This window comes from Sarcophilus harrisii, chromosome 3, assembly GCF_902635505.1.
Source record: "Sarcophilus harrisii chromosome 3, mSarHar1.11, whole genome shotgun sequence".
In the NCBI taxonomy this organism is placed as follows: Eukaryota; Metazoa; Chordata; class Mammalia; order Dasyuromorphia; family Dasyuridae; genus Sarcophilus; species Sarcophilus harrisii.
Genome location: NC_045428.1, coordinates 555,061,278 through 555,088,943, shown reverse-complemented (window position 1 = coordinate 555,088,943; position 27,666 = coordinate 555,061,278). Strand labels below are relative to the sequence as shown.

The following is a 27,666-nucleotide window of genomic DNA, read 5'->3' as shown; positions in this document are numbered from 1 at the left end:
AAGGCAAACTGCCTGGCATACCCATGCCAACAAAACACCCAAGTATGAAGCAGCATGAATCACAGTCAAGAAATCCAAGGAGAGGTAATGATAAAGGCCTCATTTCTAATTATATAGAGAACTGACTCAAACTTAGTCAAGCTGTTCTCCAAATGATCAATGGTCAAAGGATATGAACAGACAATTTTCTGATGAAGAAACTGAAACCATCTCTCGTCATATGAAAAGATGCTCCAAATCACTATTAATAAGAGAAATGGAAATTAAGACAACTCTTAAGATACAGCTGCACACCTCTCAGATTGGCTAAGATGACAGGAAAAGAATGTGGAATGTTGGAGGAGATGTGGGAAAACTGGGACATTGATACATTGTTGGTGGAACTGTGAACAAAGCCAGCCATTCTGGAGAGCAATTTGGAACTATGCTCAAAAGGTTATCAAACTGTGCATACCCTTTGACCCAGCAGTGTTACTACTGGGCTTATATCCCAGGGAGACCTTAAAGGAGGGAAAGGGACCTGTATGTGCAAGAATGTCTATGGCAGCCTTTTCGTAGTGGCTAGAAACTGGAAACTGAATGGATGCCCTTAAGTTGGAGAATGGTTGAATAAATTGTGGTATATGAATATTATGTAATATTATTGATCTGTAAGAAATGATCAGGATGGTTTCAGAAAGGCTTGGAGAGACTTACATGAACTAAGTGAACTGAGTGAAATGAGCAGAACCAGGAGATCATTGTACAGGGCAACAGCAAGATTATGTGATGATTAATTCTGATGGACGGGGCTCTTCTCAATCATCTCATTATTAATATAATAAGATGATTTAGGCCAATGATCTTGTTCCAATGACTTTGTGATGATGAGAGCCATCTGCACTTAGAGAGAAGACTGTGGGAACTGAGCGTGGATCACAACATAACATTCTCACTTCTTTTGTTGTTTGCTTGAATTTTATTTTTTCTCATTTTTCTTCTTTTTTGATCAGATTTTTTTTGGTGCAGCAAGATAATTATATAAATATGTATTGCGATGTTCAACTTACCATTTTTTTTTAACCATGTTTAACATATATTGGATTACTTGCTATATATTTTTACCATGTTTAACATATTGGATTACTTGCTATTTAGAGGAAGGAGTGAAGGGAAGGGGGGCGGGGGGTTGGAACACAAGGTTTTGTAAGGGTCGATGTTGAAAAATTATCTTTGCATATGTTTTGAAAATAAAAAGCTTTAATAAAAAAAATTTTTTTTAAAAATTAAGAAATCCAATGAGAAACTACAAGAGGCTTCTTCCACCCTAGAACTGGACACGTTCGCCAGACTTTTCTGGCTATAGGCAACAGGAAATGGGTGGTGGTGGTGGTTGTTCAGTTGTTTTAGTGATATCCAACACTCTGTTGAGTCTATTTGGGGTTTTCCTGACAAAGATACTGGAATGACTGGCCATTTCCTCCTCCAGCTCATCTTACAGATGAAGAAATTGGGACAAAAAGGATAAAGTGACTAGTCCAAGGTCACAGAACTAGTTAAGTGTCTGAGGCCCCATTTGAGCTCAGGTCTTCTTGATTTCAGCCAGGTCTGGCACGCTATCCTTTGTACCACCTAGCTGCAGAAAATAGAGACCTTCTAGGAAATCCAAAAACAGTGGCAGGTAATCAATCTTCCAGGGCTATCAGAAACAGTACAGGTAATGTCTGAAGGCTTCCCCAGAGAAAGCCTCCAGGGAAGGGACACAAGGGGAGGTAGAGAGTGAAGGGACATCTTAACTCCAGGGTTAAAAACCTTGGAAATCCCAGGGAGCAGTGGACAGAGATCAGCTATCAATACACTGCTACAAGGCAACACTGATCAAAAGTGGGCTCTAAAGATGCAGTGCTCAACTTCAAAAATTCAGGGAAGTCTAACCCTGAGAGATGGAGATCAGTGCAAGAATCCAAAAGACAAAGGCCAAGACCAATCAGGGGTCAGCTCCTTACCCAAAAACACAGAGAGTAGGGATGGAGGGAGAGGGGAAGTGGAGAAGTCTGGTCCTGGTCCAACACCCCAAATCGGGAATTACAAGCTGTAAATGAGTATATAAAGAAAACACTAATACCAAAAATTATTCTAAATCTAAGGATCCCTTCAAAAGAGTATCTCTGTAACAGCTGGAAACAGAGATTCAATAGGAAAAAATGGATTTTCCACAAGGACTAAATGAATATCTAAATGAAATGAAACAAGATAATATGAAGTAATATAATAAAGCAATAATGAAATTAAACAAATTATAAAATAAAAGCTTTATAGCAAAAGATTTGAGAGAATGAAAAGCTTAGTAGAGAAAGTGTTCATCTTTACCCAAATAACAGTCCCTGAAAACTGTAATAAACAAAGTAATCAATGACTGTATAAAATGAAAAAAAAAAAAAAAACCACTGGAAAAAAAGTAAGAAAATATAAGATACCTGATATCAAAATAATTGACCTGAAAATTGATTTAAAATTTAATTTTTAAGAATTTAAAGAATTTAAGAATCAAGAGACTCCCTGAAAATTATGATTTTAAGAAACTTGAATACTATATTTCAAAAAACCATAAACAAAAACTGCCCAGAACTACCAGAATCAGAGGGCAAAATGAAGATTGGAAGAACCCACAAATTTCTCTCTAACAGATAAACATAAGATACAAGATAAACAATTAAAACAAGACACATATATATACACACACATATATATGTACATATATATAAGCCATTCTCCAAATATAAGTAGACAAAGGCTATGAGCAAACAGTTCTCAAAAGAACTGTCAACTATGAACAATCCTAAAATTGTTTATACTATAAATTAGGAAAGGTAACAAAAGATAGGAATATTCAGGACTGATGGGATTGCAGGAAGATAGGAACACTACTATACTGATAGTAAAGCTGCGAATAAGAATTTTAGAAAACAATTTTAAATTAAGCAAATTAAGATGTTAAGATATCCATATCCTTAATTGCAGAAATTTCATTCAGGCCTAATAACCCCAAGGAAATCACTGAGAAGAAGAAAGTCTTCATATATAGCAAAATAAAGCAGTACCATTTGTGACTGTAAAGAATAGAAACAAAATAGATATCTATAGACTTCATAATAGCTAAACAAATTGTGATACATAAAGCAATGGACTATTAATGTGTTTAAGAAATGACAAATGTGATGAAGAGTTCATGTAGAAAGATATATATGAACCAATGCAGAGTGAGGTTAAGTGGAGCAAAGAAAACAATATACACAACGACTATAACAATGGAGATGACAAAACCACCAAAAAAAATTATCATAAGTGAAAGTTGCAAAATTATAAAGAAAAAACATGACTCAAAATCACAAACATGAGAAAACATTTCTACCTCCTCCCTTTGTAGAAGTGAGAATTTCCCAAATGTTGCACATTGCATATATTTTCATTTCTTAAATGTATTGATCAGTTATGCTGAACTTTTTTCCTATTCTTTTCTTTAAAAAAAATTATTATATGAGATGACAGTGAGGAGAGGAAGGATACTAAGGGGAATTATGGGGGTATAATAAAACAAAAGACATCAATAACAACTTTTTTTTAAGGATCTACTTGAAAGAAACCCCAAAAGAAAAAGTCCCAAGAATATCAAAGCCAAAATCCAAATCAAAGAAAAATATTGCAAGCATCCAGAAAGTAGTTCAAATATCAAGGAAATCAGGATCACACAAGATCTAGTAACCTCAAATGTAACTGAGAGAAGATCTTGGAATTCAACACTTCAAAAGGCAAAAGATGTTTACTACCAAGAATAACTTACCCTTCAAAGCTGAATACAATTTTATAGGGAAACAAAATGGCCTTTAATAAAATATAAAATTTTCAAGCATTTCTGACTAAGAAAGGAGAGTAGGAACTCTAAAATGCAAATACAGTAATCTAGAGAAGCCTGGAGGGTAAATTTATCTGACCAATTATAAAATGATATAATGCAAACATTTTAATGGGGGAAAAGAAACAACCAACCCTTAAAAACCTTAATGTCTTCAAAAAATATTGAAGGAGTTAAAGAAGAAAAATAAAGGTATTAGGGATAGATTGATTTGATTCTGTTCAGAGTTTAAGCAAGGAAAGAGAAAGGAGGGTAAAAAAAAGAGAGAGAGAGAGAGAGAAAGAAATACACACCAGTGTATTTTTACACTAATAAAAAGGAAGGAGATGGAATGTGCTATTTCTTCTAATTGAAGTACATTTGAAGAATATCCAAATACAGAGGAAAGGATGAAGAAATTAGGACATCAGAAAAACCTCAATCCTCTTAAATGGAGAAAGAAGGGTTGAATACACACATATAATAGTTTAGTATAGAGATTCATCAAACTCAAAGGGAAATGAGAGGGAGTAAGAAAAGGGGATGAGTTAAGAGGGAGTATAATACCATAAGGAATAGCTACAAACAAAATAAACTTCCTATTCCTGAAATGGGGATTTAAAAAAGAAAAAGAAAAGAAGTAATTGTCTCTTTGACAACTTAGGAATGAATGGCGGGACAAATTGTGGTACGTGATATAATGGAATATTACTATATCATAAGAAATGATGAAAGAGAAAATTTCAGAGGATCTTGGGTAATATGAAGTGATGCTGAGTGAAATGAACAAAACCAAGAGAACAACTTATTATATAAAGATGGCAAAGTTATAAAGAAAAACAACTTTGAAAGACTTAATACAATAACCATGTCTCCACAGGAACCATGATGAAAGTATGTTACCTCCTCCTGAAAGAAAGATGATGAGCACAAGATACAAAAACATACAGTTTTGTACCTTGCTAGTGAACAATGTTTTTTGACTATGCTTCTTTGTTACAAGTGAGTTTTTCTCCTCTTTCTCTCAGTTTTTAATTGGGGGAAAGGTTAGCAATAATGCTTTTTAAAAGAGCAATTTAATCTTTTTTTAAATGAAAGACAACAAAAGTTCAGAAAAAAGTACAGAGAAGCAGGTTAGTTTTAAGAGAAGCATGAAGAATTTATTATATACTTTTTCTTTAAAAGTTAAGCAGTGAAAATTCAGTTTTACATGGGATACTTTTTTGTGTTCTGCAATATAGATGAATTGCTCTTTTGGGCAGTGTTTTAAGTTCAGACTAAAATTTTTTTAAACTTTCAAAGATGGGGAAAAAAATAAAAGTTTAAAGAAAAATGGAAAATAAAATGAATGAGTTAACCTGGATGACCTCTTTCAGAGCTCTATCTATGATGCTGCTTTTATGACTATCATTTTAATTTGTCTTGGATCATTGGTCAAAAGGCTAAAGTGGAAAGAGCATGGCCTGTACTTCCCCTTGGAACGGATCATCCAAGATAATCCATATATAATACTGCCCTCATTTCCTACCCAATCACTGTGAATATAAGAGGGATGAGGTGAGAAATTCTAAGATTTTCTTCTAGTAATGAACTAGGGCTCCAGAACTATCCAGTGAAACCAGGCCAATTCTAAGAATGAACTATGACACAAAGACAGCTCTCCCATCTTATAATAAAGGCATCCCTTTTACTCATTTTATCGCACTCAATATAGGAACAGCAACAAATCAGCCAATACTTGATATCAAGTATTATGGGATTAAAAACAGAAAATACAGAACTTGTTTATCCTAGGATTATCTTGAACATCCCACTCCTAAGATACAAATTACCCAGTTAGGCTAAAATGACATTCCTGACCAATTCTACTACTGATAAATATTTCTGAATTATCAAAAATGTGTTAGGAGGAGGAGAAACCTGGAACAGTCTGATCAAGACCTACTCCTACAGAAACCAAGAAAGGGACTTTTATAGGGAAAGGAAAAAAGTAAATGTACTTTTTTAAATGTTTAGAACTATTCACAAAAGATGGGATAGATTTTGGTATTCAAAAAAGGTGGCTGGCTGGGTGGTATGCAGGCACCAAACAAAAGATTTTATGGGACTTGTTCTATTGATAACAGTGTTAGCTAAGTAATCTTGCAAGCTCTGGTGATACAGGTCGAACTCCCTTTACAAATGTTATGTGCCCCTGAAAAGTGCCTATAAGACAAAATAGGAACTCCCCTGTAAGGCATTTAATCTAGCTCCAACTTATCTTTCAAGGCCAACGGGACATTACTCTTCATGCAATCTACATTCCAGCCAAAACGTCCTACTCTGCTGCTCCTCATACATGACATTCCATCTCCTGTCTCCATGATTTTGCTGGGCTGGGGCTGTCCTTGTGCAAAGTGAGAAGACAAGGGGAAATGAATGTTACCAGAATCATTTGTTTTCCTCCTCAACCTTACAAGAAGTATATCCTAATCCTTTTCCTAGAAATCATTTTGTATAAAATTTATATTTATTTTTCTGTTTATATGCTGTTTTCCTTTAGTAGAATGTAAGCTCTTTGAAGAGAGGGAACATTTCATTTTCATTTTTATATCTCCGAGCCTAGGATAATACTTGGCACATGGTAGCCACTTAATAAATGCTAGCTTAATGAATAAATATAAACTGAACTTTAGCTAACACCAAGCCTATGGGAGACTTTTCTATTTAAATAAATTTTGTAGTAAATCCTTTTGTAAAGTGAAATTATCCTTGATTTGTTTTATAAATCTAGATTTTTCATATTAGGTACACATAAAAGTGAAAAACATCAATGCTTTAAATTAAAAATATATTATAGCATATCCTTTCTTCCGCATTTTAGCACATTCTTCCTGGTGCCTAATCAAAGCACAAAGAAGCTCCCAAGTTCCTAAAGGTTACAACGGTAGGGTACAAGTTGTAACAGATCCCACCAAGCTAAAAAAGGTCAAAGCAAATCTGAAGAAGCTTATAACAGTTTTCCCACCTAATTTTTGTGCAAGGACAAGTCATTTCTCTGGATTTCAATTTTCTTATCTATAAATAAGAAAAGATTAGCCTAGATGATCTCCAAGGTCCCTTCCAGCTCTAAAACCTCTGATTGTAGGCTTACCAGAAAGTAGATTTAAGCAACTTTTAAAAATAAATTCCACATGCAGAATTACAGCAGTAATGATATTATAACTAAAGAACCATATTATTTGCAAATCAACTCTAAAATTCTAAACATCTAGGGATCTTCCTGGCTCTGCTCCTGAGAATTCAGGAGATTAGCTTTTCTCCAATATAAACAGGCAAATGGATGTTGAACAATTCTCTCACTTACCAAAAATCACTACATAACATAAAATATAAAATAAGCAATTTCTTTTGACAACAAACAAAAACTGAACACGTTATGGTGTTGTTCAACTGTAAAGTGCCTTTTGCCCTATCCTGTATTTAGATCAAGATTAATTCCTCTGAAGTTGAAACCACTAACTAGAATCATACTTAAAATATACTACAAGACTGACTTCATAATTATGTCAAGAAAAAGAGTTATCTTACTGATGAATCACCTGTACAGTGAAACGTTCTGAATTGTTTTTTTTAATTGTCTTGTGGGGCTTAGGTAAAAAATTTATTTGATCTTGTAATATAATTTCCACTGAACAAATTACAATTGACTTTTTCCATGACAGCAGCTTCTGACAGGGACAACTCAGAAGACATTTAAACAGGAGTAAGTTTCACATGCTTTCCTTCCTCCTTTAGCTATCAGCTTCTTTTTCTGGTTCTTCAAACAAAGAAAAATGTGGTAGTTCTGCTACTTACAGACACTCATTCTCAGCAGTTTCCTTCTTGCCCCAGCTCCAAAAAGGCCTCTTCCCACCCCAAACTCACATGAGAATCCTCCCCAGGCCAGGCCTACCCATCTGCCCTGTGGTCTGGATTAATCAAAGCCTCTGAGATTTAGAGGAGAGTTGCAGTTTCTGAAGCTAAACTGAGCCCTGAGAAGGTACTCAACCTTCTGGAGGTCAGATAACAAAAAGTACAAAGAAACAGCCTGGCAGACAGGCTTTTGTCCCAAGGACTCCAAACTTTGTACCAACAGGGAGTTGTACCGGGACCCAACTCCGGGGAAATGCAGCCACAGAGAGGGAGAACAGGAAGCTGTAGGGCAGGAAGCCTTCACTCCCGTTGTTGGGATAACTTTCTTGAAGGCAACTCTTCTAACTATGGCTATTGGGACACCTCTAGAATGGAGGAGCTGTCATTTGTTTCAAGTCAGCAGGTTGCTCAGTAGTTCCTAAAAGGCCTAAATGATGGAACCTACCCCCAAAAGTCAGCACCTATCCCTACCTCAAAGCTCTGTGGACCCCAAGCACCAGGGATACATGTCTATCTCAGGCCCCCAAAAGATCCGATTCGGTCCTTTGAGGAGGTATCACTTCCTACTGTTTTTCCTTAGACAAAGACTGCCCCCTTAACCTCACTAAGCCAGTATCTTCCTATAATAAAATGTGTGTATGGAACCAGCAAGTGGAATGGGGGTATCTGAGAGGCGGAAAAGTGAAGTAAAAAGAACAATGGATTTAGAATCAAAAGGTACAACATATACTAACTTCATGACCTTGGCAGTCACTTTTATTTGAGCCTATTCTTCAGGCTCAGGGAAAACTGGCAATGGTGTGACCTGCCAGGGTGGTATTAAGCACTCAAGAAGAGAACTGGCTTCCTAAAGGGCTCTGATGAATGAATACCAGACAGATTCAAGTCCCCGGGAGCCCCTGGATCTGTGAAATGACAAGGGAGACCCACCCCAAGACCAACAGGAGGGCAGGGTCACTCTCACCCAGAATGACAGGGCATGGGACACTCTCTGAGGAAAAACCCCTACATCCAAGATCACAGAGCCATCTAAGTACCAAGCATTTGGTAAACTGACAGCATCACATGTGTTACTTCATTATGTCCCCCAATGCCTCGCATAAAAAAAACACTTAATAAACCTTTGCTGAATAAAACTGAACAGAAAATACACAGCAGTTTAAGTCTTCGGTAAGCCCAAGCACATGCTCTCCTCCACAATTCCCTTGGATTCCTGGGGGCAGCACCCACAGCCAAAGTGACCCAACTGTGCCTGCGAGGTTCACGTCTGCATGGAACGTACAGTGGCTTCCCCCTCAGGACCCTTCCTCACTCTTACGTGCAGTCTGGGCTAAGTGATGGTATAATACACAGACTGATTCACCCTTCACACCCATAACCCAATCCTACCTGCCTGCTTGGGAGGTGGCCCAGGTCTCAGTCCCATGTCTGAGAGAGCACTCTGGGACTGTCCCACAGCCCCTCACTCTGGAACAGTACTACCCTTAACTGCCTTTGGGTCCTCACCGCTTTGTAGAAAGACCCTGGCAGCGTCCACAGCATCAGCCCTAGCTCTCTGCCCACCAGCCTCCAGCATTCCCTGGAGTCCTGCGATGCCTCCCAGGGTCTCTCTCTTTGGGGCGGCTCTGGGCATCCCTGGTCCTACCTCCCTCTCAGTCAGGGCTGACACTGTCCCCACAATCCCACATCGTTAACATTCTGTAGGCCTTCCCCCAGCAACTTCCCTATGGGGCAACTACAGGAACCCCTCCTCTGCAGAGAGCGGCCCCAGGCAGTTCCCAGATCTCAGTGTGTCCCACCATCCCCACTGTCCCTGTCTGTAAGATGACTGTAATTATTTATGGCGCATCCTCTCCATGTGTTCCCTCCCTCTATGGGCCTGGTCCTGGGATTCCCCACATCTCTCTTTCTCTCGTTTTTTGCTGAGACAATTAGGGTTAAGTGACGTGTTTAGGGTCACACAGCTCAGTTACATGTCATGTTTGAACTCCTGACTTCAGCCACATCTCTCTTAATAGGGCCTCTGGTAGCCCCACCCCACTCTCACTTTATAGAAAAGTTTGGGGCCCTCCCAGATGCCCTCTTCTCCATGGGCACACTTCTGTCTTGGGAGCCCCAGGGGCACACACACTCACACACCACGGGGAAGGCTCGGACCCCCCCCACTTGTTTTTGGCAAGCGCTGCCTCCGCTCCTCTCCCATCCCTCTGCGGGGCAGCCCTTGTAGCCCTCACCCCATTCTCATTTCCCTATGGTATAGCTTTATAACCACTCCCCTGCCCAGGCCCCCGTCCCCAGCGTGCCACCACCTCATCTCCCCTCCCCTGTGGCACTTCATCCTGCCACATTCCATCACTCCCGTTCTCCCCCGAGGGCAGGCCTTGGTACACCCCCGTCCACCTGAATATAGGGCCCCTAGCTCCTCATAGAGCCCCCCACCCCCACATCTTAGCACGGATCCCAAAGCTTGTCCCAAACACACACCACTCACTTCCCAAGAGCGGGGGCATCCCCACGCCCAGGTACTCCTCTCCCCCCCCAATCCATGGGGCAGGCCTGAGAAGCCCTCCTCAGATCCCTCTGGGGGGCCTCGGGAACTCCTCCCCATCTAAGGGGCCCACTTCCTTACGCTGCTTACAGGTCAGCCTCAGTCCGTTCCTCTGCTTCCCTGAGGCACCACTACCCCCCTGCCCCCAGCTGTGGAACAGGCTGGACTAAATCTGGGTCAGCCTGAGCCCTCCTTCCTTCATTTAAGAAGTCCAAGGTTAGTTCCTTTAAGAGACAGACCTGGTACCTCCCTCTCCCTCTCCACAAGGAAGAGCTGCTGCATCCTGCCCACCCTTCTATCGCCCACCAGGATATCTCCAAAGGGAGCCTAAGGTTTCCCCCTGCCCCTCCCCCCAGAGGCTGCCTAGCGCCCCCTGCCCCTCTCCCGAGAGGCAGCTTAGAACCCCCTGCCCCTCCCCCCAGAGGCAGCTTAGAACCCCCTGTGCCCTCCCCTGTGAGGCAGCCTAGCGCCCCCTGCCCCTCCCCCGAGAGGCAGCTTAGAACCCCCTGCCCCTCCCCCCGAGAGGCAGCCTAGCGCCCCCTGCCCCTCCCCCCCGAGAGGCAGCCTAGCGCCCCCTGCCCCTCTCCCGAGAGGCAGCTTAGAACCCCCTGTGCCCTCCCCGAGAGGCAGCTCGGGACTCCCCTGCTCACTCCCCGTGAGACGGCCGGAGGCCCTGTTCAGTTCCCTACCGGACAGCCTACAACCCCTGCTCCGTCCCCCACGGCTAACTCTCCTATGGAACGGTCTGGGACCCTGCTGACTCCCCTGTGGAAGAGTTTGGAGCCCCGACTCCCTCCCCTACGGGGCAGCCTAGAACCCAGAACCCTGCTCCAGCCCCCACGTCTTGCTCTTCTACAGAACAGAGCCCTGCTGGCTCCCCGTGGGAGCGGTTCAGCTCTTGTCCGCTCCACCTGCCCAATGCCCCCGGCTCGGACCCGTCGGACGCCGGCCAGGCCCGGCCCGGCCCCACCAGGAGCCGCCCTCTCCCGGGGCGGCGGGACTTGTTGCTCACCTGGCCGCGCGAGAAGCCCCAGCTGCAGGGCCGGTCGCCCCGCTCTATTTGCTGCAGCGGTGCGCAGGGTCGTCTCGCCCCTCCAGTAGCGGCTACTACTTCTGCCTGCGGTCCCTCCCTCAGTTCGCTACGCCCCCGGTCGCGCTCGCCAGATCCGAGTCCGCCATTACGCGCTCCCCTCCCTGAGACGTAGCCCCACCCCGACATCAACTCTGATTGGTTCGTGGCCCCGCCCTCTCAGAGCTTCCAGCTTTTTCATTGGCTTTCATGGAGCGCCTGTCAAACTGATACGCAAAAGACGTACTCGGCAGGCACTGCCCCGGGAGCTCCACCCGAAAGACTTCCGCAAATGGAGTAAACAGGAGGGAGGAAACCAAGCAAAGTTAAAGTCGGGGTACCAGGAAGTCAACTTCCTAAATTAAAAACAGAAAACATCACTTCTAAAAAAGCAAATCCTCTTCAAAATAATTTTTTATGGTTCTTTCTTGTGTGATACTCTAGAAAGCGGTGTGTATGAGTTGGATAAATGAGCTGAGCCTGGAAACTTCCTCTCGTCACTCTCTGGTTACAGCTGGTTTCGCCCAGTCCCTCCTCCCGGCTTCTGACGAAGACTAGGAGGGAACTAGAAAGTTGAGTCAATTACTCGGTCCGGGGTCTGGCTGGAGCACGCCCAGGGCGGGGCCGAGAGCGCCGCGAGGGTGGGGTAACCGGCTTGGAGAGGCCCCACGTGTCCGAAAGTGGGCTGTCAAACCCGCGAGCCTGGCTTGCGGCTCTGAGACGTCTCCTCCTCCGAGAACGCGGGCCCCCGGCCGACCTCCCGCCCTTCGGGGTACTTTTAATGGCCGCGGGCGCCAATCCCGCTCGGTTCTGTGAGCTTTGACCAAGTTTCCCTTTGGGCCAGGCTGGCCGGAGGCGGCGCGCGGAGGGTGGGAAATACGGGCCCAAGGGCCCGGCCTCCAAGCGCGGGGGGAGCCTCCGCGCCCAGTCAGCCCCCGGGCACTTTCTGTGCGCAGGACACCGGGCCGACCCCTGGGGACGTACATTCAAACACAAGAAAGGTCGCGCCGGTCCTCCAGAGGCTTGCCTTCTAGTGAGGAAGTCAGACACACACGCGGAAGCTGAGAAAGGAGGGGGAGGGGAGAGGAGGGCAGGGAGAAGGAAGAGGGCGAGATGGGGAAACCCGGGCGAGTGCGCGCCGGCGGGGGAACGGGGCCGGGGCACGCGCCTCACACGGACGTTCTGGGAGGTGTCCAATCAGAGAAAGGGGGGGGGCCCGGCCTGAGAGGGTCCTCTGGGGCCCAGTGTTGAAGCCCAGGCTGTGGTGCGAGTTCGTTGGGCGTTGGAAGCCCTTGGCAGCCGGATTCCAACCTGCCTCCTATCAAACTGATTAATCATTACTTCACCCACGCTAAGGCTCCATCTCTCTCTGGGATTATCTCCAGTTCATCCCGCTTATACCTTACTTGTACATAGCTTGTATGGTGTCTGAAGTCAAAGCTTTTATTAAGCGCCTACTATGTAGAGAGACAAAGAAAGGCAGTGGGTGGCAAGCTTCTCTTACCTCTTAGAGGGCAGAGGCTGTTTCCCCCCTTTCTTTGTGTCCCCGAGGCTTAGCAGAGCGTCTGCAACACAGTGGATACTTCGTGCCTGTGGGCAAGATTTGAAACTGCCCTCCTTAATTCCAGGCAGATGGTGTTCCGCTTTATATCTTTGCAATGTCCCTTATCTCCGTCGGGTTTCACTCCTGAGTCTGGATTTTATCTTCCTTTTCCCCATCCCACCGCTGTCCTTCCTTCTGTGATAATAATAGCTAAACATATCACCCTTATTATGTGCTAGGGACCATGCTAAGGTACTTTGCAAGCATTTCATCTGATACAACAACAGGTGGGTGCTGGTTTTGTCCCCATTTTACAGATGAGGAAACTAAGGCAGTGACTTGCCCAGGGTCACACAGCTACTAAGTATATAAGGCTGGTTAGGATCAGGTCTTCCTGACTCTGGGCTAGGGGCTCTATCCACTGAGCCCCTTTTGCGTGTGCAAAACCACTTTATTATTATGCCTGCATATAATAAGTATTTAATAAATACTTGGTTTGACTTGTGCCTTAGCCCATTTGAAATAGCTTTACTGCTCCTTTCAAGGCTCAATACAAATGCCACTCCCTATAAGAAACCTTTCCAAATTTCTCTCTCTCTCTCTCTCTGTCTCTCTCTGTCTGTCTCTCTCTCTCTTCTCTCTCTCTCTCTCTCTCTCTCTCTCTCTCTTTCTCTCTCTCTTCTCTCTCTCTCTCTCTCTCTCTCTGTCTCTCTCTCTGTCTCTCTCTCTTTCTGTCTCTCTCTCTGTCTCTCTCTCTGTCTCTCTCTGTCTCTCTCTCTCTGTCTCTGTCTCTCTCTCTCTCTGTAAGATAGAACATTAATCCCCTCCAGGCAAAGAACTGATTCATTATTGGCTTTGTATTGCTATCAACTAGCACAGTACCTGGTGCAGAAATAAGGGTAACAATTCCTAGTTCAAAATACACGCGACAAATTCTCAATAACCATTCTCTTTGCCAACAGGTATGTTTACTTAAGAGAAGAATGAACAGGTAAAATAGGCAGCAGGAGTGTCAAATATGAAATAGATTTGGGAGAGCAATAGGGTTCTCAAGAAAAGGAGTTTGGTAGAATCCACGAAAGGAATATGGCATGAGGTGTTGACTGGCAGGTTAGAGCCATAGAGGAGTTCAGCAGACTAACCAGAGTTAGCTACAATTAGGAGAAAGACGGCCTTAAAGCTAGAGACAGTACTTCCTGGCGGGCTTAGTCCTGGAAAGGACCTAGCAAAGATCTTCATTGTGGGCACTGTTTTTATAGGGGAAATATATGGGAAGGAGGAGGTGAAGTACCAGGAAAGACTTGGGTAGCTCAGAGGGAAGGATCAGGTTGAAGCCAGAGGGAAAGCACCGGATCCCAAATCTGCCTAAGATAGGTTGATCAAAGTTTGAGAGAGGTTGATAATGAGTTCTATCCTTATGAACAGACAATTCTCAGCCAAAGAAAATGAAACTATTTCTAGCCATATGAAAAGATGCTCCAAGTCATTATTAATCAGAGAAATGCAAATTAAGACAACTCTGAGATACCACTACACACCTGTCAGATTGGCTAAGATGACAGGAAAAAATAATGAGGAATGTTGGAGGATTTGTGGGAAAACAGGGACACTAATACATTGTTGGTGGAATTGTGAACTCATCCAATCATTCTGGAGAGTGATTTGGAACTGTGCTCAAAAGTTATCAAACTGTGCATACCCTTTGATCCAGCAGTGTTTCTACTGGGCTTATACCCCAAAGAGATTATAAAGAAGGGAAAGGGACCTGTATGTGCCAAAATGTTTGTGGCAGCCCTTTTTCTAATGGCCAGAAACTGGAAACTGAATGGGATGCCCATCAGTTGGAGAATGGCTGAATAAATTCCAGTATATGAATGTTATGGAATATTATTGTTCTGTAAGAAATGACCAGCAGGATGATTTCAGAAAGGCTGGGGAGACTTACATGAAGTGATGCTGAGTGAAATGAGCAGGACCAGGAGATCATTATATACTTCAACAACAATACTATATGATGATCAACTCTGATGGACCTGGCTATCTCCAGCAATGAGATGAACCAAATCATTTCCACTGGAGCAGTAATGAACTGAACCAGCTACGCCCAGTGAAAGAACTCTGGGAGATGACTAAGAACCATTACATGGAATTCCCAATCCCTATATTTTTGCCCACCTGCATTTCTGATTTCCTTCACAGGCTAATTGTACGCTATTTCAGAGTCTAATTCTTTTTGTACAGCAAAATAACAGTTTGGACATGTATACTTATTTTGTATTTAATTTATCCTCTAATATATTTAACATGTATTGGTCATCCTGCCATCTAGGGGAGGGGGTGGGGGGAAGAAGGGGAAAAATTGGAACAAAAGGTTTGGCAACTGTCAATGCTAAAAAATTACCCATGCATGTATCTTGTAAATAAAGAGCTATTAAAATTAAAAAAAAAAAAAAGGAAAAAACTAACAAACAAAAAAGAGTTCCATCCTTATATATCACTCTATGCAAACAGGATAGTCTTGGGATATCCCTGTAATAGCCAGATGGGCTTCTTCCTGACAAGGGAAGAGAGCCAGCTCCAAATCCACATCACCTGGCACATAGTAGGTTTTTGTGGTTTTTGTTCTGCAGTTTCAATCCCATGAGACTCTTTTTGACCTCATTTGAGGTTTTCTTAGCAAAGGTACTGCAGTGGTTAACCATTTCCTTCTCCAGCTAATTTTACAGACGTGGAAACTGAGATAAACTGTGTGAAGCTAGATTTGAACTCAGATTCTTCCTTGTTCCAAGCTCTATGCTCTCGCCCTTGTTCAGCTACCCAACTACTCTAATACTAATGGGTGGGGTGTTCAGGGAGGACCAGCACCTCTGGGATGAGGACTGTCGAGTCCCCTTTGCTGTCCACCCTCACCCAATTCTCACCCGAGGCTCCAAGGAACTGGAGCACACACTGTTTGGTAAGATAGTCTACACCAAGCTGAGGATCACTGATGGTCTCAAACCAGATAGTAAATTAGCGAGATGTCCTCCCCAAGCACATAAAGACTTCCCTCAGTGGAATGGGTGCGTCAGATTTGTTCCAGCAGCCATGGAGGTGGCTGAAGCAGGGGCTATAGAGTGTGTAGAACTTGGACAGACATGGAAGAAGCAGCCTGGGCCATCCCCAGTCTTCCTGATTGGAGTACTACTTCTAGACTGGAAAAGGAGTCCAACAAATGACTTTGTACAACTCTGCCTCTTTGAATCCAACTTCAATCCAATTCATTTGGAAGTCAAGACTTCACCCTGTGATGTCACTGGAAAATGAAGAAGGAATAACAAGGGATGTACTAAACACCCTTCAGTGCTCATTGTCCTCCATCCAACAAATTACCTTGTCTGCATTTATTGAGGATGTGTAGAATGGGAGCTCTGTGAGGGTGGCGACTGTCTTGTTTTTGTCTTTATAATTTCAGTGCCGGAAACTTTTTTTTTTAACCTGACAAGTAATTTCATTTTGGAGAGTTCCTAGGGAAGGACTCTGCCCGTCACTGCAGAATAGCGGCTGCTCTGCTGCTTAGGGTCTTAGCTACCTGAGGCACTGAGAAACCTCTCCAGAGTGACAGTTACAGAGTCGATTTATGAAGCACTTGCTATGTACCAGGCATTTTGCATTTGGGACACAAAACTTGGCAAAAGATAGTCCCTGACCTCAAGAAACTCATATCAAATGGGGGAGTCAATTAGCAAACAAATATACACAAACAAGCTATATGCAGGATAAAGAGGAAACAATTTAGAAAACAAACAAACAAAAAAGAGGTGCTAGAATCAAGAGGGGTTGGGGAAGACTTCCTGTAGAACAGCAGCGTCAAAATTAGGGGTTACTGAAATCACAGATTCCTAGATTGACTCAGAAAAACATATTAACATTATCTATGTTTTATTATATTTTTGCTAACTTTATTAAATATTTCCCAATGACATTTTTTAATATTTTATTTTCCTAATTACATGTCAAAACAATTTTTAACATTTTAAAAAATTTTATTCCTCCCCCTCTCCTCAACCTCCCAAATTACATTTTAATCTGGTTCCTCAAGAGCACTGTAGAACACCTGTCAGACTGGCTAGAACGACAGGGAAAGATAACGCGGAATGTTGGGGGGGATGTGGGAAAACAGGGACACTGATACATTGTTGGTGGAATTGTGAATACATCCAGCCATTCTGGAGAGCAATTTGGAACTATGCCCAAAAAGTTATCAAACTGTGCATACCCTTTGATCCAGCAGTGCTATTACGGGCTTATACCCCAAGGAGATACTAAAGAAGGGAAAGGGACCTGTATGTGCCAAAATGTTTGTGGCAGCCCTGTTTGTAGTGTCTGGAAGCTGGAAAATGAATGGATACCCATCAATTGGAGAATGTTTGGGTAAATTGTGGCATATGAATGTTATGAAATATTATTGTTCTGTAAGAAATGACTAGCAGGATGAATACAGAAAGGATTGGCGAGACTTACATAAACTGATGCTGAGTGAAATGAGCAGAACCAGGAGATCATTATACACTTCAGCAACGATACTGTATGAGGATGTATTCTGATGGAAGTGGATTTCTTCGACAAAGAGAAGATCTAACGTAGTTTCAATTGATCAAGGATGGACAGAAGCAGCTACACCCAAAGAAAGAACACTAGGAAATGAATGTAAACTGCTTGCATTTTTGTTCTTCTTCCCGGGTTATTTATATCTTCTAAATCCAATTCTCCCTGAGCAACAAGAGAACTGTTCGGTTCTGCACACATATATTGTATCCAAGATCTACTGTAACCTATTTAACATGTATAGGACTGCTTGCCATCTGGGGGAGGGGGTGGAGGGAGGGAGGGGAAAAATCGGAACAGAAGTGAGTGCAAGGGATAATGTTGTAAAAAATTACCCAGGCATGGTTCTGTCAATAAAAAGTTATTTTTAAAAAAAAGAGAGCATTGTAGACATACTGGCCTATGTGTTTGACACTCTCTTTGTAGAAGAGATTTTAATTGAGACTTAAAGGAAGTCAGGGAAGTGAATAAATAGGCAGAGATGAGGAGGGGGAAAGCATTTCAGGTAAGGCAGCCATGGAAAGGGGCCAGTCAATGGATTGAAGAGTACATCGTGGAAAGGACTAAAAAGACTGGAAAGTTAAGAGGGGGCTTTGAATGCTAAATGGGATTTTTTTTTTTAATTTGGTCCTAGAGGCAATAGGGAGCCACTGGAGTTTATAGACTAGGGGAGTGACATGATCAGATTGAGCTTTGGAGATCCAATATTGAACTAGGGAGAGATTTGAGGCAGGCTGACTCATCAGCATCTGCTGCAGTGGACCTACCCTAGAGTTTTGCAGTCCAGAGGAAAAGTGGAAGCAAAGATGAAATTCATCTATTTGTCAGAAGGAGGTACCTGAACCCAGATTTCCTGACACTAAGGCAACTCTCTGTTAACTATGTCATTCCTAAGAAGTATCTGTTGAGAGGCAGATGCAGTGTCAGGAGTCAGAGGACCTGAGTTCAAATCCAGCCTCAGACACTTAAAACTTGGTTGGTGGTAGGTAGTTGTCCTTCCTTCTCAAAGTGGACTAAAATGACATCACTTACTACCGTGTGATCTTAGGCAAGTCACTTAACCCCAACTGCTTTGCAAAATAAATCAATGGATAAATAAATAAATATTTATTGAATTGAGTTGAAGTGTGGGATAAGTACAAAAGAAAAATTCTAGTTTGGGGAAATCAGAGGTGGGAGGGGCTTCATAGAAAACAGGGTCTTGAACAGATGGAGTTTAGGGAGAGGGGAGTCCATTCCAAGCAAGTAGGACATTGTAGAGGCACATGATGGCAAGGTAAAAACACAACATAAAATGGTCCCCACCCTCACAGAGCCCCTTTTCTCCAAAGAGAAAACCTCTTAAATAAATGTAGACAAGGTAATTTGTTGGATGGAGGACAGTGAGCACTGAAGGGTGTTTAGTACATCCCCTTGTCATTCCTTCTTCATTTTCCAGTGACATCACAGGGTGATGTCTTGACTTCCTAAAGAATTGGATTTAAATTGGATTGGAGGAGAGGTAACAGTCTGAGAGAAGGCTAAAACAAGAGCCAGATTGTATAAGGCCTTGAAGGCCAAATCAGCAGTTGATACTTTTCAGTTGACAGTGGATATTTCTGAAAGCTAGAGTGGAAAAGTGAATGATCAATTTTTATAGATTATGGAATATACTATTACCTTGTTATTTCAGAGGAACCAATAGAAATAGAGATGTGCACCAAGTATCCAATCACTCACAGATCTAGGTCCAGGCTACCTCCCAGCTAGTCGGACCCAGGACTCTAAGTCAGAAAGATCGCTGGGCAGAGATCCCCTAGAAAAGCTGTATGGGACCATCTAGTTTTGCCCCAGAGTATCAAAATCTAGTGGGCATTGATAACACTTTCACTCTACTGTTTTGGGGATCTCTTCCCAATATGGTCTTTCATTCTTAGAGACCCTCCACTCTCCCCCTGCCACATACACACTTTATTAAATTTGTCTTTAAAAGTTGATTTTATATTTGTCTTGGATGTCTCCAAAATTGCTCATTAGAGCTCTCCCTGCTCGCCTGGAGAGGAGGTCATCAGAAGGATAAAAATCTGTTCTAAAATCTGGGAAGGGAAGGAAGCCCTTACAGTAGAGGCAAGATAGTGGGAGGCTTCTCAGTCAGTTGTTTTGATTATTAATTCTTCAACTGATGATTTCTAGATCATCCCTGGAATCAGGAGATACAGACTCCGCTCCACCTTGAAACGCCCCCTGTAAGCTTTGTTTCCCCATTTTTAAAATGAAGAGGATGGGACTAGATGCTCTGCGATCCTATAAAACAGTACAAGGGTATGCAATCCCCCAGCCCTCAGCCCTTTCCTGGAGGTCACAAGAGAGGCATTATCTCCAGAGCCCAGACTAGGACACAGAACTCTGTTCTGTTTGGAGGACGGCCCTTGACCCCATAATCCACCATAATCAGCCTCCAACTTTGAAGAAGTCTTCCTCTCTGTAAGGCTGATGTTCTGTTCTGGGCAGTGGGGGTACATTCTCCTCCTTTTCTGACCTGATAAGATCTATAAAGAGCTTGGCCACTGGAAGAGGGGGGCCATATAAATTCCAGATGTCATTCCCACAGCCTGGAAGGCCTGTGACATCTAAGAATCCCCGTGGCTATTCCCTTTGCTGCCAACGTGCAGCTCTGACTGCGGCTTCCTCCCTCCCCATTCCTGTAGGGTATGAGAGCAGCTTAATGCAGACAATCTTCCTCCGGACTAGAAAGTTGGGACGAGCTTGGCAGTCTCTGGCACAAAAAAGAGCTGATGTGGCAGTGGCCTGATGAAGGCAGGGAGTGGGAGGGTACAGGTCAGAGAGCTTCCAGGAGCAGTCTCCCAACCCTGAAGCTCCCGCCCACTCCTTACCTTTCCCCTCACCACCCACTCCAACCAGAGCACAGAAATGGAGTTCGGTATTTACTTTCTTTTATTCCTAGCTCTTCCTCTGGTTCCAAACTCAGCTCCCTATCAAGGCAGATGGAGATAACCTGAACATCTCTTCCAGTTCCCCAGTTCTTTGCTCTGAGACCCCTTCTTCCAGCTCTGACATCCTGGGTTCTAAGGGCCCTCCCAGTTCTGACATCTTGTGTCCTAAGGGCCCTCCCAGCTCTGACCTCCTGGGTTCTAAAGCCCTCCCAGCTCTGATCTCTTGTGTTCTAAGGGCCCTCCCAGCTCTGATCTCCTGGATTCTAAGGGCCCTCCCAGCTTTGACATCTTGTGTCCTAAGGGCCCTCCTAGCTCTGACCTCCTGGGTTCTAAAGCCCTCCCAGCTCTGATCTCTTGTGTTCTAAGGGCCCTCCCAGCTCTGATCTCCTGGATTCTAAGGGCCCTCCCAGTTCTGACATCCTATGTTTTCAGGCCCCTTTCAGCTCTGACATTGTGTTCTAAGACCCCTCCCAGCTCTGACATTCTTTGTTCCAAGAGCCCTCCCAGCCCTCATATCCTATTTACCAAGTCCCTTTCCAGCTTTAACATTCTACAGTTGTGTGATTCTAAGGTCTTATCCAGCAAGTTATCTCAGGGGGCCCCGAATCTCTGTTGCAGCCAAATAACCAGCTTCCCCTCCTCCACACCCCGCTTGACTCCAGTCAAGCCTATTTTGTGGCCATTTCTTTCACCTGGAACCGGCTCCCTCCTTTTCCAGGGCTTAGGCGGGGGGAGGACCTGAAATGGCTCCCTTCCTTCTCCCCTCAGTGCCCCCCCAACTTCTAACCAGCCCCCCTGCACTCCCTGGAGAGAGAAAGAAGACGGGGTGGAGCTGTGAAGAGCTCTCTGTAATGGTTTGCACCTGCTCAGAGAGGTAAGAATGAAAGGAAAGCCTTCCCACAGGACTGGGAATTGTGATTCGCCTCTTTCCACCCCAGCTCCAGCCCTGCCTTTCCCATGAAACTAATTCTCTCCTTCCCTTCTCACCGCTTCCGTGCTCTCCAGCTCCCCGCTGGCCGGCCCCCCACTCCAGAGCCTGCTGGAAGCCTCACCTCCTCAAGGAAGTCTTTCCAAACTAATCAGGCCTGGCTCTGCTTCCCCGGCCCCTCCAGCCTTCCCTGGGCAAGCAGAGAGCTCAAAATGGATGGCCTAGACCATTAGAACTGGAGGAAGTCTCAGAACAGAAGATGTCAGCTCTGGGAAGGACCTTGGAAACCCCTGCAAAGCGGTGAATTTAGTCGTGTGTTTTCTAAATGATCATCTGGACCCAGAACAGAGCACCCGCTCCCCTGGAAGGGTCTGTGAGATGTTTAAGGGGATTAAAAGAAAAAAAAAGGAGGCCCCTCTATTGCACAAAAAGTCTGGAGTCACTGCTGATGTGATCCAAGCTTTCTGCTGCAGCTCTCTGAGCTGGGGAGTGACACGGTCAGCCCTGTGCTTTAGGAAGATTATTTTCCTAATTCCATCCCACACACTGTTGCCAAAGTAATTTTCCTTAAGTGAAGCTCGGTCTGACTCACTCTTCTATTCAATCAGCTTTTAAACTCTTCAGTTTAGCTTGTAAAGGGCTTCCTGACCTGACCCGATTGGACATTACTGTGATCCGGCCATTCTGTCTCCTGTCTTTGCCATCCCCCATGTTTAGAAGACACTCCTTCCCCCTTCTTTTTCTCTTCAGGATTCAGCTCAGACACCATCTTCTCCCAGGGTCCTCCTTCCCAAACTATCTTTTTTTTTTTTTTTTTTTTTTACTTAACTATTATATATATTTGCTCTCTTGCTATTCCATCTGTATGTGACATGGAACCGACCCACAAGGACTTTGCTCCAAGGGGCAAACCCGATTTGGAACGAGGGCCCTGGATCCCTGGGATGCACAGGTATTTTGTGACTGTTTGCTGTTTATTTACTGCGTGGTGAAGAGGGGGCTTTTGGGTGGGCTGTTGACCTGGAGCAGCGAGTAGATGCTAAAGCCTCCGAGGAAGAAGCCCTGTTTATCTTACTGCTGGCCAAGAGGCATCTGAACTCTGGGAGGTCAGTAGGGGAAGGGGCTGCTCTTTCCCATCAGCCAGATCAGCTGACAGCAGCATGGCCTCTAAGGCAAGTCTGGCTGGGAAAGAGCCGTCCTTCCTGCCCCTTTAGCCTGGTGAAACCTCAGGTCCAGAGACTACCAGGGAAAGAGCCGTTCCTAAGAAGCTGACCTGTAGCACTGCACCTCAAGATTTCATGCTCAGCTGTCCCGCCCAGAAGTGAGCTTGGCGTGGGGGTGGGGGTGGAGGGGTGGGGGAGGGACAGTTTTCTGTAAGGTGAAGTTTGAGCCCACTCTCCCCAGCAGTGGACCACTGCTCTCTGAGTATAACCTGTGGGCCGCAGCTGGTCAGCCACTGTGGCTGTGGGGGATGAGGAAGGGGGTTTCTTCTTGATGGCCGAGGAGGTCAGGCAATTTAGGGGGAGGGGGCTTGGCTGCCACTCCCAAGGCCCTTGGGCTGTCTCCATCAAACTGACTTGACTAGAACATGCTGACTCTTGTTTCTCTCTCAGGACATCCTGGGATTTCAGGGTACTTTTTTATGACATTGGGGGTGAGAATCCCTTAAGATTAATATTGGGAAAACACACACTAGAATGGCAGCTTGGACTGATCGCATTAGGAGAACTCATTGTCTCTCAGGTGGACTCCTAGAAACCTGAAGTGGGATATGACTAATTGGCCCAAGATGGGCAGCTAAGAGATGCAATGCTGGAGTCAGGACTATCTGAGGTCAAATCCAGTCTCAGAAGCTTACTAGCGGTGGGGTCCTGGGCCAGCCATTTCATGTCTGCCTGCCTCAGTTTCTTCAGCTGTCAAATGGGGATTATAAAGCCTTGCAGGGTTATTGTGAGGATCAAATGAGATCATGTGCAAGCACTGAGCACAGGGCCCAGCACACAGGACGAGTCATTTAAATGCTTATTTTCTTCCCTTGCAGTCTGAGGTGAACAACTCCAGAGTCACCTTTCTTCCTCCTCCATGGCCAAGCCCTGCTCTTATTTCCAGTCCACCTCCCACACTTGCCTCCTCTTGGCCCACACAAACGTTGCCCAAGTTCAAGCCCCTCACCTGGGCCATTGGAATGGCTTCCTAATTGGCGGATGCCCCTGTGGCCATGTTTCACTCAGCTGCCACAGGAAGTGAGCGGATCCTTCTAGGGCACGGGTCTGAACATGTCACACCTTAATTAAAAACCGGAGGGGCTTCCTGGTGCTCTGAGTAGGAAATCAAATGTTCCCAGTCTGGCTCCAGCCGCCCTTTCTGGAGTTTTTACTTCCCTCCATTCTGGCTCTATTCCACGACATCTCCCATTCGCTGTCTGTCCCCCTCCCCTGTAATGCCCTCTGTAATGTGGGACTCGTGGAACCCCCAACTCATGTGCTCCACTGCTAAAAGGCCTTTCTTGATCCATCCTTCCACATCCCCCTGTTTGGGCCCTGCCCATAATTTATTCATTGTTGTCCAGCTTTTCATGACCCCATGTGGGGGTTTCACGGCGGAGATACCGGAGCGGATAGCATTTTCTTCTCCAGCTCATTTTACAGAGGGGGAAACTGAGGCAGCCAGTGGGACAGAACTTTGCTCATCGTCGCACATCTAACAAGTATCTGAGGCTGGATTTGAACTAGGAGAAGCTTTCCCCCCTGCAGGCAGCACTCTCCCCGACTGAACCACTGGTTATAAATGTTGTATTTACATAGATATACCTACACAGATTGTCTCCTCCCAACAGAATGTAAATACCTGGAGAGCAGGGACTGCCATTTTTGTATCTATATGTCCCGTGCCTGACACTTAATAGGTGATTAATAAATTCTTGTTGGATGAACGAATGGCAGGAAAGACAGAAGCGGAGGGATTTATTAGGAAGCTATTGCAGTAGTCTGCCTGAGAGACGCTGAAGGTCTAAATACCTGGAATGCACCGGGGCAAATAATCTCTCTTCTCTAGGGCTGTTTCCAAATCTGTAAAACAGTAACTATAATACTTGTAGGCCTTCGGTTTCCTCATCTGTAAAATGGGGTCAAGAATGCCTTAACTATCTGCTTTACCAAGTTGTCCTGAGAAAGAAATAAAATGATAAATGCTAAGTACTTTGTAACAGGCAGAAATATGAAATGCTACATATAAATGGTAGCTATTGTCATTACTTCCCCTCTGTGGACCTTGGTCTCCTTATCTGGGAAATGAAGGAGTCGATCCAGACAGCATCTTGAGATCCCTGCCAGCTCTGATCTCCAGGGTCCCCTCCCATCATCCAATCTTATGAACTCATGGACGGAATAATACGAATAAGTAGCATATAGAGATAATATAAAGAAATAAGAAATAAGTTCCAAGGGGAAAAGGAGAAGGATCACGTCTAGGTGCAAGAATCCTAGGAGACTACCTGGAGGAGGTGATAGTGTTTGAGGGCCTTGAAGCAGAGTTAGGATGGACATTAGAATTACAGAATCTCAGACTTGGAAGGACCTTAGAAGCCCAGCAAAAGCAGAGTCTTGGGAGCAGGAACCTCAGGGGAATAATCCCATTTTCCTGAATTCCCCAGTTCTGTGCAGGGGAGGGTTTTGAGCTAAGACTGCAAACAAAGGAGATTCTCACATGGCCCATAGTCCGGTGCTAGAACCCTCTAGAAAATCCTAGATTTAGACCTGGGAAGGGCCTTTGAGGTCACCCAGCCCAAGGTCCCCTTATTTCATAGAAGAGGAAAACTGAGGCTCAATGAGATGGGAAGGACAGGGTGAGTCACAATGTCAGGATCCGCACTAGGTTCCTGTGACTCACTGACTAACGGTGCAGGATGCTAGTGGGATGGGACTTATCATCTGCCTGCACGTCTGAGTCCCAGATTAAAACAAAATAAGAGAAAACAGACAAATAAAAAATCCTAAGACTTCTTTTTTCCAGGAAGCCATCTCTAGTTTTCCCCTGAGCCACAAGGAACAGGTTCCCAGAGGCCAGTGTCTCCTAGGAACTGGCTGGGAGAGAGACATGATGGTCTCTGAGATAAAATGGGGGATCCAGGGGAGAAGGGGGAGGGGAGAGCTGTCCATCTTGTCTCCTTAGCAGGCAAACTGCGAGAATGAGAGCCAACAGCTTCTGTCTGTGTGCTGTGAGCTCCTGGCAAATCTGGAATGATAATGAAGGCTCTCATCCCCGTTACCCAACAGCCTATCACCCTGCTGGGCTCTGCAGAGACACGAGCCAAAAGCTGCTCCTCCCAGAATCCTGAGCTGGGCCCTGAAGGGAGCTTAAGGCAGGGGGTGGGAAGGAGGGAGGGCTGGGGGGAGCCAAGCACAGACCCCTTCTGTCCCTAAAGCTTTCTTTCTCCCCAGCTCTCTGAGTCAATGGACCTCAGGGGCACATGGCAAAGCTTATCCCTTCTCCCAGGCTGGAGGGACTCAGAAAGCCAGAGGTTAGAAGGGCTGTGATTAAGGAGTTGGCAGATTCCAGTCAAACCAGGGTTGGGCTGCTCTCTCACGCTCCCTCCTTCCCTCTCTCTCCCTCCCTCCTTCTCCTCTCTCTCTCTCTTTCTCTCTTTTTTTTTTTTTTAAGCAGAAATGTTCCTGTACTCGCACCCAGAGGCTTTTGCAGAAGGCGGCTGTTCAAGAAATGGAAAAACAAGTCAATGTGAAAGAAGGAAAGGGAAAAAATCTATATGTCACCAGAAAATTTCTTGGCCTAAGAGAGCTTGAAAAAACCTCATGACCTCTGTGAGCCTCATTTTCCTCATCTGTAAAATGGGCAGCTAGATTCAGGTCCCTTCCAAGTCTACCATTCTATGTTCTAAAGTCTCTCATGATTCTAATATTTCCTATTATACATTCGTTTCTATAACTAAATTCCTGTTTTCCAGCATGGAAGAAACAATGGACCACACAAATTCTGCCCTTCTGTATTCTGGCTCTGATGTTCTTTGTTTTCCCATCTCTCTAGCTCCTTCCACTTTTATATTTCTTTGTTTTAGCATGCTGTTTTGTAAGATAATCTTTCAGCTCTGACATTATGGGTTCTAATCATCAATCAGTCAACAAAGCATTTAGTAAGCACCTACTGTGTGCCAGGCATTGTGTTAAGCACCAGGGATAGAAAGCAAGGTAACAGACAAGTCGTTCCTGTCTAATAGCAAGCAAACAACTAGGGCCAAATAAGATGGATATAGGATAAGCTAGATCTAAAGGGAGAGGGAGAAGGGCAGTTATAAGCATTAAGGGAGAATTCAATTTTCCACATTCTAAGGTAAACGTTGACAGTGATGTTCCAAGGTTCTATATCCCAAGGCCCCTCCCAGCTCTGACTTCCTGGGTTCTAAGGCCCTCCCAGCTCTGACATCCTGGGTTCTAAGGGCCCTCCCAGCTCTGATATCCCGGGTTCTAAGGACCCTCCCAGCTCTGACATTCTATGTATTTTCATTACCAACATTTCAAGGCTCCCACAGCCTCCTTATTAAGCTACAGTTAGGGAAGGGAAGAGGTCTTGGGCAGGAGAGACAACAGGCAGGCTAATGGGTAAAAAGTTTCTCAGGGGCTGAGGCCCAGGCCTGCCCCAGGATCCACAGCCTTTCTGGTTGGGGCCTCAGATCCCCCAGGGCCATCACCTGGCAGGGTGAAGGAGAATGGTGGTGAATGCTGGCTGAGCTTCCCTCCTCCCTCTTCCTCCTCCTTCCCTCCCTCCTCCCCCTGTCAGGGCTGGGGTCCAGGGCCTGGCTTTCCCTCTGAGGAGCTGAGCCCCCAAGTGAGGACACTGGTGGCAGGCCTGCACTGTTCCAGCCACAGAAGAATCTTGCCCGCGGCCAGCCTCTCCCTCTCCCGGGCCAGGCTCCCCGGCTTTCCCAGTGGGTGCAGCTTCCTCAGCAGAGCCGGCCCTGAGCGCTTACCCAGCCTGGTGCCCCGACGGACTTGGCCCCCAGTGCCAGTCCGAGCACCGAGCTGCCCCTTGTCCTGGCACAGGCGCCCATGGGCCTCTGCCCCCGACACTTCCTGGGGGTTTTAACGGGTCCCATGCCCTCCTCTCTCTCTGATCCTCAGTTTCCCCATCTCAGGAAAAGGCGACTACACTTTGCCCTAACAGGAGATAATGAAACAAGTGAACAACGCCGTGGCCAAAGCCTGGTTTCGGGTCCAGCCTTAGCCACTAGCTGCGTGATCCCCGCAGAGCGGGTGAACCTCTGCCTCAGTTTTCCCATCTGC

The 27,666-nt window shown here is 45.1% G+C and overlaps 1 protein-coding gene across 3 annotated transcripts in view; it reads right to left on the bottom strand.

The window, feature by feature from the left end:
- Positions 1-11,519, bottom strand: part of WASF2 (WASP family member 2) — an 85,985-nt gene extending 74,466 nt beyond the window's left edge. For all 3 annotated transcript variants that reach the window (XM_023499885.2, XM_012545572.3, XM_003764993.4), the window contains exon 1: positions 11,326-11,519. The gene's annotated coding sequence lies outside the window, so the exon portion shown is untranslated. The remainder of the gene's footprint in view (positions 1-11,325) is intronic.
- Between the last annotated feature and the right edge of the window lie 16,147 nt (positions 11,520-27,666).